This window comes from Cetorhinus maximus, chromosome 10 (genome assembly GCF_964194155.1).
Source record: "Cetorhinus maximus chromosome 10, sCetMax3.hap1.1, whole genome shotgun sequence".
Taxonomy (NCBI): Eukaryota; Metazoa; Chordata; class Chondrichthyes; order Lamniformes; family Cetorhinidae; genus Cetorhinus; species Cetorhinus maximus.
The window spans coordinates 84,545,699-84,562,101 of NC_135888.1; positions in this window are offsets into that span (position 1 = coordinate 84,545,699).

Genomic DNA, 16,403 nt, shown 5'->3' on the forward strand with positions numbered 1-16,403 from the left:
AATTGACCTTCTTGAGGCCCTGCTGCCTCTTGCTGTTCTGGCTCTTGCTCCACCTGGCCCTGTACCTACCAGTGATGGGCCCTTCTCCTCATCTGGATGAAAGCCGTTACCAAGGGAGGGTTGCCGGCAGCCTGCATCATCGACACCTCAGTGGATGTGTGAACAAACTGAAGTGATACATTTAGTGAGCATGTTCTTTAAAGGTTTCTCTCCATCTCAAAGCCAGCAGGCCAGTGCTAATCCCTTTTTCTTGCCTCTGTCTAGATATGGTACCCCATGCCACCCCTTCCAAGTAAAGGACATCCTGGAGGACCAGAGATGGGTGTTCCTCCCATTGATACATGACTGCACATGGAGACATTGCTCTTTGATCAGGTTGATGAGAGCCATGTGCAAGAAGCCTCCCTCTGACACTATTTCACTTACCTCCACTACCCACGAGACTCTATAGAGAGATCATTGCCTTGATAGCATAGAGAGACTAACCAAATGAGCCCTTGTCAACCAAGACCATTCACCCGGGAGAATGGAGGTTTGGAGTCATGAGTTGGTTGCAGTCCCCCAAACAAGCCCTTTGGAGGCATCCACTTCCCTCCCACCCTTCATCACTGCCTCTGACTGCAGCCGAGAATGAACGGCAGCTTCAGACCTTGCTGGGATCTCGAAACTATGAGATTCAGAGTCGGGAACAAACCTGCTGCAATGCGGGCTTCACCATACAGAGGAGGACACAACCAAGCATGGTTGACATCCAGTGGCCTCATAATTATTAGAGTGTCTTTTAGTCGGCCACTTGTGCCAACCTTGAGCTCCACCCACCCGAAAAGACCCTCTTCCCACATCAAGGGATCTCACTAACTGGCTAACTGTGTGGTCAAGGTTAGGTTTGAAAAATGCGTGTTACCTTCCAGACTCAGTCCACTGCTTTCTACCTTCCCTCTGTCACCCACCAACTTCCCCCATCCCCCTTGATCCACCCAATATCACCATTCCCCTCCCCTCTGTCATCCGTTACCTTGGACCCTATTACCACCCACCTCCACATGCCTTCCCTCTCCTCAGAGCCGACATCTGTTACCGTCCCCATGTCCACCCTGACACTGCCCCTTCCCATTATCCGAGCCACCTGTCTAGTCCCATCTGTGACCCCCCTGCCATGGACCTACATGACACCTACCAAACTCTCACCATAGACCTGCCACCCTTCTGCATTCCACACCCTGCTCTGATTGTGATTATTCCCTCCTATCACTAGTACCCTGAGTTCACCCCCCAGCACCACATCACCGACACCATCTAAGACACTTTCTCCCCCCACTTTCCCGGACACCGTCTCTCCTCCACCCCACCTTCCACGCAAACTCTCTCCCCGCTCTTCCTAGACACTCTCCCCACCCTCTTCCCTGCTTAGCCTGCCTCCCGTGCCCAGCCTTGGTGCAGCTTTTGCTCCCGGCAGTCGATACGAGTGAAGTTACATGAGGTCCCCAAGATGGCACAGCAGCATCTACTGACCTCAAAGTCGTGGAAGAGGTAAAGCTCGCCAAGTGCATGCCACTTATGCACAGTCGTAAAGCTGAATGTTCTCATTTCTTGCTGGTGGGGAACTTAACTTCGAGGGGGAGCTTAATACCAGTGAGGTGGTCTTTTAATGAGCATGCATGAGGGGCTAATGCATGCAAATGGGGTTCCCAAAATTGATCATCGGGAAGCTCGACCTGCCTTTAACCCACCTTGAAAGCTAAGAGAACAAAATTCAAACAGTTTATCCTGCCATTGGGAAACAGATATTTTGCCTCCTGCCAAATTAAATGCTCCTCCCCACCCCGGCCACTGTTGGTGGAACCGGAAGATTCCACCCTTTGAGTGGAAAGAATGCATTTTGCATTTTTTTTGAAGCTTTACAAATGTGCTATTAGTCTTTCCAAATGAAAAACTTCACAACCCAATTAAACCATAATTGCTCATTTGAAAAGTCAGCGAACTGTTTATCTTTTAATCAGTAACAATAGATACCAGAAAGAAACTTAAGTGGAATATCTTAATGGAGAGAGAGTTGGTAAGAGATCTGCTACCCAAGATCTAAATAAATTATCTATGTTGCCTGCCCCCTCTCCATGTGCCCCCTTCCTACCCTCACCACAGTTAAGAATTAATTTAACGAAGCGTGTTTTCACATTACATGCGAGAACATTGGGAATGAAAATCCATAGCCATTCCTGTCCAGTAGAAGTGTACCATAATGGCTGGAAATTAAACTGGATTCTGACCTTGGACAGAAATTCCTGATTGGCCTTCTGGAGCTGAGGCCTCTATATGCCCCTTCCAAGGTCAACACCATGAGAGGGTGGTGGGAACTCCCTTTGCCCGGATTTCCTATATACCCATTCACAAAAGGCCACAATCAGTGGTGTTATTTTTGCTGAGACCAAGTATATTAGGCCATTGATTGATGGTAGTGGGCACTTGTCTGGAACTCCAGGCCACGATTGTGATCTGGAGCCCCAAAGATAAACAGAGAAGTTTCAAATTTAACTGCTGCTCCCCAACAAACAGGGCATGGTGGGGGTGGAGGTGGGGGAGTGGGCAATCCTTAATTATTTCTTGCTGGTACTCACATCCCCACCCCCATGTCCCCAAGTATTAGATCCTGTGAAGGCTAGGTAGCTGAAGTTTTCCTCTAATGGCTTTGGAAATTTGGTGACCACCCCCACCTCTCCCCCATTGCCAAATGTAGGGATTTTCCTACTAACTTCAGCAGGGTGGCTGGCAGAATTCTGGGAGAGGCACATCTCACGCTCACACCACCACAATCTCTACCCACTGCTCATATTGCTACAGCTGCTATAGATATAATTTTTCAGTTACTTGCCCACTTGCTAAAAATATTGGAGAAAATATTCATATAAATTTGAATTAAGGGTTGAAAATAGTCCATCTTTGAAAATGACATGAATTGTTGCCAGTTTGTAGACTAGTGTCTTTAAGGAAATAGCGGCCAGGATTTTACCAGTCCCCAGGAGGTATGCTGGGAGACACTGGGGCCCAGTAAACTCATGGAGATCAACCTGATGCGGTCTCGCTGCCATGGCATTTGACTGACGGTGGGAGTGGGTGTGAAGAGGCAGTGTGCTCCAAGGAGGCAGGTGACTAATTACCATAATTAAAGGCCTAATTAGGGGCCACTTTACAGTGTTGTCAGCATTTTAGCCGATGGTGAGGCAACTCCTAAAAAGAGCCAATCTCTCGCAGCAATCCGAGGAGGATGAGACTCGATGGTCCAAAGAGAGGACAGCGGATTAGGAAGGCAGCCCTCGTATCCTCAACCATCTCCATGGAGGGACTTCCTCTCCAACCCTCCTGGCCCAGCTATCGAGTTCTTCTGCATATCGTAGAGCACACATTTCTCCCAATAATGCTGCTGAGGCTTCAGAGCTGTAGGCACTTGGGCAGCATGGAGAGCCAACCCATTGCCCTTAATTGGACAGCGGGCCTGCAGGCAGCCAATTCGGATGATACAAATTACCAATACAGTCCCACTGCCAGCAAGTGTGAGCTTAGGATATGCTTTGCACCCTGACGTCAAGCTTCTCACAACCCACGCAAAAATCAGATCATTGTGAGGAGGAGACTTTTTAATAATTTTCATGTAGCTTTCAATGTGCTTAGTGAAGCTTGAACAGGTTGGAAGGAACCTGGATAGAATTCTAAATTTAGTTATTACTGATTCCCTCAAGTAATTTTAGCCAGTAAGGAAGTTATTTAAAGTATTTCCGCACCACAAGTGATTTTTATTTCTCCTTACTAAAATGTTCTGGGATCCAATGAAACTGAAAAGCTACATGAAAAAGGTTGGTTGAGCCAGAAACAAAACAATCTCTGAGCCAGAGGGTGTGAACCTTAATTTGACAAGTTAAGTGTAATTGCAGTTGTATTCATGTTTTAAAGGTGTGGGTGGTGCATCCTTGTCAATAGCATCTGAGGCGTTGGAAGAATTACGGTCAAATGAACCTGGTTATTACATTGTTCCTTTGTTTCTCAAAGGTGGACTAACTGGTTAGCAGATTCTCATCCTAGTTGCTACTCCCATCCACGTAATAGGAAAAGCACTGGCTGTATCATGAAACAGTCACTTTGGGCAGAATTTTGCCCTTGGCGTGCGGGCTCGGCGGGGGTGGGTGAGGGCGTTCGGGGAGCTGACCGTTGCCTGTGATCGACACCGCACTGTGATTTCACGACGGCGGGCCAATTAAGGCCCGCCCAGCGTGGAACGCGAACGGCAGTGCTGAGCGCTGCCTGTGCGGGTGGGGGTGAGATGGACGAGTGGGCCTAGCGCGATCTTTGTGCATGCACGCAAGAGAGCACTTCAATCTCCCTGAGGCACGGAACTGCCTCAGGGAGAAGAAGCACTGTTTAAAAAAACTAATGAAAAAAATTAAAATGTCATAAAACATGTCCCCTCATGTGACTCTGTCACATGAGCAGGCACATGTTTTAAATTTAAGTGTAAATTTTTTTTTTTATTTGCTTTAGGAACACTCATCCTGGCCGTGGATGAGGTTTCTGAAAAAAAGGGCAAAGGCCGCTTGGCGTTTTCGCCTGCCCGTCAACCGTAAGGGACGCTCAGTCAACATCATCGCGCATCATTTTATGCTCAGTCGGGTCGGGCGTGCGCCCACCCGCCAGGCTAAAAATTCTGGCCTTTGTTTCTTTTAAAGCTGAGGACTCTACTTCCATGAGACATTTGTAAACTGAACCACCAAGAGCTAAAAAAAAAACTGATTGTTTTTCTAGTTGCTGGTGCCTTGAAGAAATAGATCAAATAACCAATAGTTACCAGGCTATTTCTTTTTTAATGGCCATTTCGAAACTGCCTGTATTATGGTGGGGGTGCCAGTCGGCTGAGATGGCTAGCATGTAGTTCAGAATAACACCAACAATGTGGGTTCAATTCCTGTTACAGCTGAGGTAGATTTGGGACCTGTCTCCTCATCCTGCCCCTAAGAGTGGCAGATAATAGCAAATCACCACTGACAAAAGGTGCCAAGTGAAGAACTCTGGATAAAGCATCAACAAACAATGAGCCAAGGACCTGCCTTTGACAGAGCACACATGATATGACAATATGGTGAGGGACACTTGCAAATTGAATCTAGATAATGAGATATTTTCCTCCAAATGTTGCTTTCATTAAACATTTTCTTTAATAGCAGAAATCCCATGTATTGGTCAAAACTGCATGCATGGCTTATATTTTTTCTCTTTCTTGCTCACAGTCACTCACTCCCTCCTTCATTATGACCTCTCTACTTTCAAGAATGTCAACTAATACGTTCCATAAGTGTTCTATTGACAAGGGAGTAACTATGTGGTTGGTTTTATCAACGTCCTTCTGCAGAGCCAAACAAAACCTGAATTGTGCTGCCACACCCTTTACTGTTATATCTTAGCTGTCACAGAAAGGGTCTGGAAAGGCTTCTCTGCCAGGTCATTCACTTTGGGTCTTCATACATTGAAAAGTAAGCAGCTCTATCCACCATCAGAACAGCCACTGGCTGCTTTTGCCTGGTGTAGCTTAGCAGTTAAAGTGGTTTATAGAATGTGATTATGAGTGTGTATCAACATTTCTGAAGGGCTGCAGGTTAGAGTTAGATGTACGCACCGGTATCCTGTCCCACTCAGATTTTCAGGATCAGAGGTGTTTCTTTGCTGTTTCTGAAGGGACTTTTTTTGGGGCGAACGCCGTCTAATCTCTTGAATTCAATCTTGCTTATTCGGGACGCTGTCTAACCTCCTCCACCCACCTACACACACACACACACACACACATAAACTTACTCTGTCGCAGTAAAGGTTTTTTCAGAAACATTGCTCTTCAAACATCTGATTTTTTGTATTCAGCTTCTTGAAAAGGAATTGCCAACATGATCTTCAGATGTGCAAATGCGCTAAATGTATGTGCAACCGTGGATGGTTCTGATGTCTAATTTAATTACATATTGAAATATAGATAATCTGACATTTTGGTAAAGGCTTTCAAAAAAAAGGGAAGAGGAGAAGGAGGAAGAGAAAACACTTCTAAGCTGAAGTGCTTTGTTGGAATAGAAACACTTGGCTGACAAATCAGGCAGATGCATTTCCTGCTGTCTATTGTGGAGCTGCTTTGTAAATGGAATTCAGCAATAGTCCACTGATCTCCTAACTTTAGATGTCAGCAGCCTCCTTCCCAGTCATGGCTACTCAAAAGTTGGTTAGAGCTCTTGCTTTTTCATTTTCAATTTCAAAACAAACTACTATGAGATACAAAATTATTTCAAAGTGTGAACGTTCTCAGTTCTAGCTAGTGCTGCATAAGATTGTACTGGAGGGCATACTGAGTATATCAGCTTTTCATTTTTACAGGCAGAAGTATTGTTCAGCAGGTCGATAAAGAATCTCAAAACCACTATTAAATGAATGATTATGAATGGCTTGTGGCACATAAAATTATTTATCCTCATCTATCACTGATACTTGACATGTGATTAATGATTTAGTTACATTTTATCCATGCCTGTATCAATCCTCCTTGGAAGATAAGGATTTATTATTTAAGATGTTTTCAGATGAATCTTTATAGTAGTACCCAGTGGGATCACTAATCAACTTTTAATTGTCATCAAACTCCCTTTTTATACATTTGAATCTATTGCATTGTTAGGTACTGAAGTTAATTTTTAATGGAGACAGTATAAATTTTGACTTGAATGAAGCAAAATTATTGCCCATTAATTTAAGAAATGCATGTTAATATCCACAAAAAATGATATACAAATAAGTTACCATGAATTAAATTATTTTCCATTTTCTGACAAGTTGAAGACAGTTTTATGCTTGTATTCAGTGTGTGCATGCTCCAAAATAGCAGTGTCATGATTCATGATCTATGGAAGTGGGTCACAGGATTTGTTACATAATGGCATTCGAAGCCTGGGCTATGAAGATGAAACTTTGTGTTACAATAAAACAGCAGTTACATCCTGGGAACGAGTAAAGTGATTGATAATCTGAATGTTGGGATGAACCTAAACAAGGAGTAATGGCGGCTCTTGCTCCCTTCCTCTCCGCAGAGCTTTTGATTTTGCTATATAACTGCAACCAGCTCGTACCCACTCTCTAGGAGTGTGAGAAGGCACAGTTCCAACTTCCCATATTCAAGTCCTTCAGGATCATTGTATTGCGATGCCCCCAATTATTCTCTGATGGCTCATCAGTACATAAAATACTAGATATCCATGAAACAATCCTGTTAAACAGATGAACAGATTTACCATCAAAATATTCAAGACTCTGGCACCAGGCATGCAGAATTCACGGAATTGTTACAGCACAGAAGGAGGCCCTTTGGCTCATTGTGTCTGCACCAGCTTCCCAAGGGAGCAATTTACCTAGTATCAAGATCCTGCCTTTTTTCCATAGCCCTGCATATTCTTCCTTTTCAGATAACAATCCCACCCCCTCTTCAATGCCTCAATAAAACCTGCCTCCCCCACACTCTCAGGCACTGCATCCAGATCCTAACTACTCACTGCATGAAAAAGCTTCTCATCGTGTCTCTATTGCTTCTTCCGACAATTATCTTAATTCTGTGCCCTCTTGTTCTCAATCTTTCCACCAATGGGAACAGTCTGATCTATTCTGTCCAGACCCCTCATGATTTTGAATACCTCATTCTGATTTCTCAAACTTCCCTTCTCCAAGGAAAACAGTCCCAACTTCTCCAATCTATCTATGTAACTGAAGTTCCTCATCCTGGAACCATACTTGTGAATCTTTTCTGCACTCTCTCCAACGCCTTCACATCTTTCCTAAAGTGGGATGCCCAGGACTGGATGCATGTTCCAGCTGACGCTGAACCAACAAGTTTAACATCACTTCCTTGGGGCAGGATTTTTTAGTCGGTGTGTGGGGGTGTGCCCGACATGCCAACGCATAAAATGATGCGCGATGATGTCGGGCGTGCATCCTGATGTCATCGCGCAGTCCCACGACATTTCATTCAATGGGCACACGCCGAAGTTGGCTGCGCATCCACCGATATGTAAAGACCTATTAAGGCCATTAAGAAATTAATTGATGTACTTGTTAACGCTGCCCATCCAACCTTGTGGTTGGGGGGTAGGCGAAAAGGCCAAGCGGCCTTTGAATTTGTTAGGAAACCTCATCCCGTTTAAAGCTTTTATTTAATAAATAATTTTTTTTTCATAAACATAGGGAAGAATTTTCCCACCGTTGGGGGGTGGGGGAAGTTCAGGAGCGGGCGCGTGCAGGCACGTCTCCCGTCGGCACCCCCAATCGGGGGCATGTCGCCATTTTAAGTGGGCAAGCCAATTAAGGCCTGCCCAGTGTGACATCCGCCAGGAAGCAATACTCACTTCCCGTGCAGGCGTGGCAGGGATTCCCTATGCCGGGAGTGTGCTCTTTCGCGCATGCACACAAAAGAGCACATTCATCTCCTTGAGGCTAAGTGCTGCCTCAGGGAGATCGGTGCCAAATTTAAAAATGTGAAATATAGACAAATAAAATTTCCCTGACATGTCCCCTCATGTGACACTGTCACATGAGTTTGGACATGTCCATCACTTTAAATTCAACTTTTATTAAATTTTTTAAAACCTACATGAAATCTCATCCCGCCCGTGGATGAGGTTTCATGCTTTTTCTGAAGCCTGCCAGGGCTCCCAGCCCACCCGCCAACATTAAGGTTGGACGGGCAGGTCTTTTAACTACTTCAGTTAGTTTTTAAATGGCCTCAGTTGGCCGTTGACAGGTTGGCGGGCGCACAGCTGATTCGGCTGCACCCCTGCTGACCTGAAAATTGAAATGACTCAGGGTGACGTCAGGAGTTCTGCTCAACATCATCCCACGTCATTTTACACATCGACAAGTGGGCCCCGCTCGCCAAACTCAATACCCTGCCCATAAAAACATGTCCCATCTCATGTGACATAGCCACGTGAGGGGACATGTTTAAATAAATTTTTGACCCATTTATTTAATTTTTTCCATATTGATTCAATCTCCCTGAGGCAGCTCCGTGCTGCCTGCACAGGTAGCACTGAGTGCTACCGCTCGCACATTATGCTGGGTGGGCCTTAATTGACCTGCCCGCATAAAATGGTGGCACGGAGCCGATAATGGGCGGTAGGCAGTGACCGCCCCAGCCCACTCCCGCAGAGCCCGCCCACCACCTGAAAAATTCAGGCCTTGCTTTTGTATTCTATTCCCCTATTTGTAAAGCCTAGGATGCTATATGCTTTATTAACTGCTCTCTCAACCTGCCCTGCCCCTTCAAAGATTTATGCACATATACACCTAGGTCCCTCTGCTTCTGCACCCCCCCCTTTGGAATTGTACCTTCTATTTTATATTGTCTCTCCTCATTCTTCTTACCAAAATGAATCACTTCACACTGTGCTGCATTGAATTTCAAGTGCCACTTGCCCGCCCATTCGACTAACCTGTCTATTTCCTTTCGAAATTCGACACTATCCTCCTCACAGTTCAGAATACTTCCAAGTTTTGAATCATCTCTCTTTGAGACTCATGCTCTCAGCTGCAGAAAATCATTTTCATCCTCCTAATTATACTGTCCCCAAGTACTACTACATTCTTTTTTACTCCCCCTACACCATGGTGTCTTGGTCAGTTTGCTCATCCTCTCTGCAGTCCCTGCTCTCCTCCACACCGGCAGCAAGAACCTCAAACCTGTTGGACAAGTACAAGGGTTGTGGCTACCTTCTGGGTCCCCATACCTGGCTCACTCATAGTCACGCTTTCCTGTCCCTGACCACAGCCCAAATCTGAAGTGCTTATCCAAAGGTGTGTGACTGCCTCCTGGAACAAAGTGTCCAGGTAACTTTTTTCCCTCCATGATGCATTGCAGGGTCTGAAGCTCAGCGTCTAGCTCATCAACTCTGAGCCAAGGTTCCTTGAACTACAGACACTTACTGGTATAAGAGTGATTCACAAATGCCGTTGCTGTGGATCAAACTGGTTCTACCAGCTCCCACATGCTATAATTGCAACATATCAACTGTCCTGCCATCTTAATTGAATTTTACTTAACTAATTATGGTTTCCAGTTTAGAAATATCACTCAACAACTATTTGCAATTGTATTAAGCAGTTTATCTAGTTAAGCTATAAATTTAATGCACTATTTATCTCTTCTCAGTATTAGATTAAACTACTGCCCCAGTTTAGAAAAAAAAAGAGACCTTAAAACACACCAACCAATCACCTACCTACCTATTTATTGACTTGGAACTTCAGCTCTCAGGTCTCAGTGTCTCTCACTCCCTCTCTTGAACCACTCCTTCCTTGTCTTGTAAAAGACCAGAACAGCATCTCTTCCCTCATTGTGCCAAATTTATGAGCTCAATACTCTGTTGAATTTGGCATCCGTACTACTTTCCTCTGCAGCCTTGGAAGAAGGTGGCTGATTTGGGCCTTTTATAGCAGTTGTAGGATAGGAAATTATATAGAAATGTTAATCCCAGATCCCTACTTCAAGGCTAGCCATGCAAATAGAACAGAAGAACACAGGTTTAAATAAGTAACAGCAGATAAATTTGTAAAGAAAGTATGTTACATCCATCAGAAATGCCCTAAAACACATTGCAGAAATGTGAAATTTGAAATGTAGTGATTGTTACATTGGCAAATATCGATGTCATAGTAAGATCCTACAAATGGTAACTGAATAACCAGTCAATTTGTTTTTGATGCTGTTAATTTGAGGGGGAAGTATTGATCAGAACACCAGAGAACTCTTTGCTCTTCAAATGTGAGTGTCATGAGATTTTTATTGATTCCCTGAAATAAAGGCACATCGGAGTGATTGCACTTTTAACAATGTATGTCACCCTCATTAATGCACGGGAATATCAGTTTAGAATATTTGTTAAAATCTCTCTGGGGGGGAAACTTGAAATCTATGATTTTTTTTTGCCTTAGAGGTGAGATTAATGGACTTTCAGATACAGCAAAAACACAGAATCATTTCAGAAGTATTGGGTCCTGTGAAGAAAGATCCAAAAATTTTCTGGATGCTTGAGCAATGTGCTGTGAGTTAGTTCCTATCAAAAATCCCAAAACAGCATTGTAACAAATATGCATATTTACTGGATCATTAGAATAGATCTGAAAGGCTAATCTTTGAGCAAATAATCACTCTAAAATGCCTCGCAACTTGCAACTCTCTTGAGTTTATATTCCTCAGTTTATTGTGAAACAGCAGCTTGAAATGTTAACAGATATTTTGGAAAAATACATGCAAATATTCTGTAGGTAGTTCTTCTGCTGTGTGACAGAAAATAGATGAATCTTGTGGAAAACCTTATAAGGTTGTCTGAGCTCATCTGGTCACTTCTGTGCTTCAGGTAATCTCAGTTTAAATAGTGAACCAGATGGTGATGTTTGTACTTCTGAACGTCTGGTAAAGAAATATGCAATTTAGAATCTGGAATTTACAACAAGGCCAGAGGGAGGTTAAGTTGATCTGAGTGCCACATTGTAGATGAATGAGAAATTCATAGAAATAAGTAGGGGGCTGATGGTGTGGCTCCCAAAGAAATTTCTACTCTAATTCACTACATTTAAGCCGGGAGCTAATGTAGCTTGAGACTAGACTCTGTAGCTCTCAGGCCAGGTGGGGGCAGTGATTTTGGGCAGTTCCTCCAAAATAATGGCTATTTGGTGTAAGCACTGCTCATAATGAAGTCTAAGCAGAACTCAGTGCATAGGACCAGCAAATGGCCATATTTTATGTGCATCCACCATAGTGAGAAAGTGTGCTGCATCTTTCTCTCAAAATATTGCACAACAATGTAGCAGAAAACAAGTATATTATTTTGCCACAGTGAACATGATTCACCATTAGTGATGTATCCGTCTTAGCGTGAATTATTCTCTCTTTAGTATGCAAGTCCAAAAATATTTACATGTATCTTATTTTATTTGTACGTAGGTGTATAATCCAAAGTTGTGGAAATGTACTAGATAAAGAATGAAAAGTAAAATGAATCTCAATCAAGAGAAAACAATAGAGTTGAGTCAAGCTGGCCAAGTCCTGAAGGAGATAACTACAAGACCAGGCCTGTAGTAGTTGGTGAGAGAACCAACACGAGAGAGAAATGAATTTGACTCTTCAACAATCTACTTGACACTGATGCATCTATCCCTGACACTATTGGTAGGACTGAAGAGGAAATCCTGTCTTCAAAATCTATTGTGTAGTATGACATTGGTTAAATGGGATAGATTCAGAACAGATTTAGCAAATCAAATTTGCATCATGAGGTACTATGAACCATCAGTAATAGCAGAATAACATTCCACCATAATCTGTAATTTATGGTCCAGAATATCCCTCACTCTGTCATTAACATTAAGCATGGTAACCAACCCTGTTTTAGTGAGGAATGTAGAAGAGTATTCCAGGAGCATCACCAGATATACATGAAAATGAGATGCCTACCTGGTGAAGCTACACCACAAGACTACATACATGCATGCTAAACTGCTTGATTCTGTTGCTTCAGCTATCAAAAACCAACAGGTCACATCAAAGGTCTGCAGTTCTTCCACATCCAGTCGTGAATGGTGGTGGACAATTAAATAACTTGTGGAGGTGGTTTCATGAGGGTATTCATCCTCAACAATGTCGGAGACCAGAACATGAATGAAACAGACAAAGCTGAAGCATTTGCAACCATCTTCAGCCAGATGTGCCAAGTGGATGATCCATCCCGACCTCCTCCTAAGGTTCCTAGTGTCACAGATGCCAATCTTCAGTCAATTCTATTCAATCTACATGATATCAAGAAACAGCTAAGCATACTGTATACAGGAAAGGGTACGGTCTCTCCCAATGTCTGGCTGTAGTGCTGAACACTTGTGTTTCAGAACTAGCCTTGCCTCTTGCAAGCCGTTCCAGTACAGCTACAACATTGGCTTCTACCTGATTAAAATGGAAAGTTGGCCAGGTGTGTCCTGTCCACAAAAAGCAGGACAAATGTAATCTGGCTAATTATCACCCCATCAGTTTATTCTTACTCAGCAGCAAAGTAAGTGAAGCTGTCGTTGGCAGTGCTATCAAGTGGCACTTAACCAGTAACCTGCTCATTAATGCTCAGTTTGGGTTCCTTCAGAACCATTCAGCTCCTGACTTCATTACAACCTGAGTCCAGACTTAGAGCTTAATAAAAAGAGCTGAATTCAAAGGCAAGAGTGGATGTCTTTGGTATCCAGGCAGCATTTGACTAGGTGAGCAATTAGGAATCCTAATAAAATTGAAGTCAAAGGGAGTTGGAGGTAAAACTCTCCATTAGCTGGAGTCATACCTGGCGCAAAGGAAAATGGTTGTAGATGTTGGAGAGCAGTCATCTTAGACACAAGTACAAGAGTTCCTAAGGACAGTATCCTAGGCTCAACCATCTTCAGCTGCTTCATCAATGACCTTCCATCCTACAATATTATCAAAATTGGGGATGTTCATTAATGATTGCACAGTTTTCAGTTTCAATCGCAACTCCTCAGATGCTGAAGTAGCCCATGCTTGCATGCAGAAAGACTTGAGCAACATACAGGCTTTGGCTGATAAGTGGCAAGTAACATTTGTGCCATAGGATTGCCAGGTAATGCCCATCTCCAACAAGAGAGAATCTAACTACCGCCACTTGGTGTCAGTACCATCGTCAAGTTCTCCACCAGTATTGCAAATGGCCAGAAGCTTAGCCTGAATAGTGCAACAGTGGCTACAGATCTGGTCAGAGACTGGGTATTCTATGGTGAGTGGCTCATCTCCTGACTCCCCAAAGCCTGTCCACCATTTACAAGACATGAATCAGGAGCATGATGGAATACTCTCCACTTGCCTGGATAAGTGCAACTCCAACAAGGCTCAAGAAACTCAACATCATCCAAGACAAAGCATCCCACTTGATTGGCATCCCATCCACCACTTTTAACATTCACTTCCTCCACCATTGATTTAATATGGTTACAGTGCACACTATCTCAAGCAGCAACTTGCCAAGGATTCTTTGACAGCACCTCTGAAACTTGTAGCCTCTAACACCTAAAAGGGACAGCAGGCACATGGGACCACCACCACGAAGTCACACACCATCCTGCCTTACAATATATATAGCCATTCTTTCATCATCAAATTCATGGAACTCCCACCCTAAAATACTGTGGGAGTGCCTTCACCAACATGGAGCAGTACAAAAAGGCGGCTCACTACAATCTTCTTGAGGACAACTAGGAACAAACAATAAATGCTGGCTTTGCCAGTGATTCCAACCTGCCATACATCAATAAACTTAAAAAAAGAATGTAAACATAGCAAAACCCTTTGTGGACTTCAGCAATCATTCTTTGGTTTAATAGTGGTTCTAGAGCTAAGAGAGAACATAGGTCCTAAAATTCTCTGCCCTGTCTCCACCACCATAATTGCAGTAGAGCAGGACCACATAGGCTTCATAAATGTCTTGAGAAACTGGTGTTTCATCATCTGAAAACCATCTTTGCTCCTTCTTCTGAGACTTCTATTCTTGCTATTTATGCTTTGTCTTTTTGAGTTCTCTGCCTGAAGGCAGGTTGAATCCACAGTGCCATGACCTCCACCCTGGGTGGGGTAAGGAGGTAGGTCCCACATCCACCCTAGCCAAAACAGGGATCAATCCCATGCTATTAGCACCAATCTGATCCATAACAGCCATCCAGCCAACAGAGTCAACCACCCTCACCCCCCCAAGGAGTCTGGCAACATACACTTTTACATGCATGCTTTAACCTGAAGTGATGGTCGAGGCTCCAATTTCTTTCCATCACACGACTAACCAGGAATCTCTTACACTCTTACTGCCTACCATTGATAAGGATTTACAAGTTGATATTCAATCTGTTTGGCCAAGTTTTGAATGTGCCTTCCTTGGCTTTCAAGTTCTGGAATGGGATTTGAATCTGGAGCTTCTGGCTCAGAGGCAGGAACACTACTGACTGTGGCACAAGACCTCCTTCCTACTCCTGCTTTCTATTCTGATTTACATGAAAGCTAATTAAACATTTCAGCCATCAGAACATTTTCTTGGCTTTTCACTGCTATTACTACTTCATCACAATTACTTTGATTCTTGCCAGAAAACATTTTTTGTTGAAATACTAAGAATCAAAGTAATTATAATGAACTTGCCAGAAACAACATTTTTTGTTGAAATACTGTAAGTTCATTATAATTTTCAGCACATTATGATTTTCTAAGAAATATATGTAGGTTTTGCTTTGACCCTGAAAAATCTATTCTCTGGAAATGTTATACCACGTAACGCATGATAAACAGAAAGCAGTCTGCTCACGCTATTAATAGTCAAGCAGAAAGCTAATTTGGGAACAAACTTGCTATTATGGCATCTGCATAATTTTTATTCTGCTGCATTGAGGTGGAAAGATTTGGCTGCAGATGGAAATAAATAAGTGAAATGAATTGTTAGTAATGTATGTCAGTGGTCAAGTGGAGTGGGAATACCTTCTATATGCTTTAGAGATTTGATTTGTTCACAGTTAGTACATTGGAAACAAAAAAATGTTTTTTGCTTTCCAGTGGGCTTAGTTGTAACAAATGGATGAATGTCTGAGCCAATTCCCCTAGGAGGAAGACCAAATAAGGTACCCACTGTTTTCACTCTTACGAAAGGTTAGTGTAAGCACTTAAATTAGTACAACTGAACAGTCATTGTATTAAAATACTTTGGATGATAATTTCATCTTCAATAGAAATATGAAGTAACAGGAATTCAGCCAAAGAAATAACACAAAATGGACATCAATTGCAAACACTGCCTCTCTAATTATCTTTTTTAAGTCTATAGCCAGATGGACTGCAATGGCTTCTTCTGATCCTGTTCATTGCAATGTTTTTAAATGAGTAAAACAGAACATGAGAAGGCTATCAGCTTTGATCACCAACTCTATAGTCAGCAGTTGGGTTAATTTCTTATTCAACAGAGTAAAGTTGGAGTATCTTTCTACATCTTGGCAAAAGGCAGTTTAATATGAGGTTTCATTGAAACTGACGTACAAAGCATAAGTTTGGAACATTATACCAAAGTATCAGATGTGAATCTTCATTGTATGTATGGGCTTTACTTGAAATTGCAAACTAAGTGATTTTTTATGAGACTGCTATTGGGTGAATGGGCTAATGGAAACTTAATATTACAAAACCATAGGACACTAACATTCAGCTCAGTTGTGTCTATTATGACAGCTACAAACCATGCATGTGACTTAAGTATTTGTATAATGAGCAATGAAACACCTAGGTCTACTGCGTATTAAATATACTTGCATATTTATGG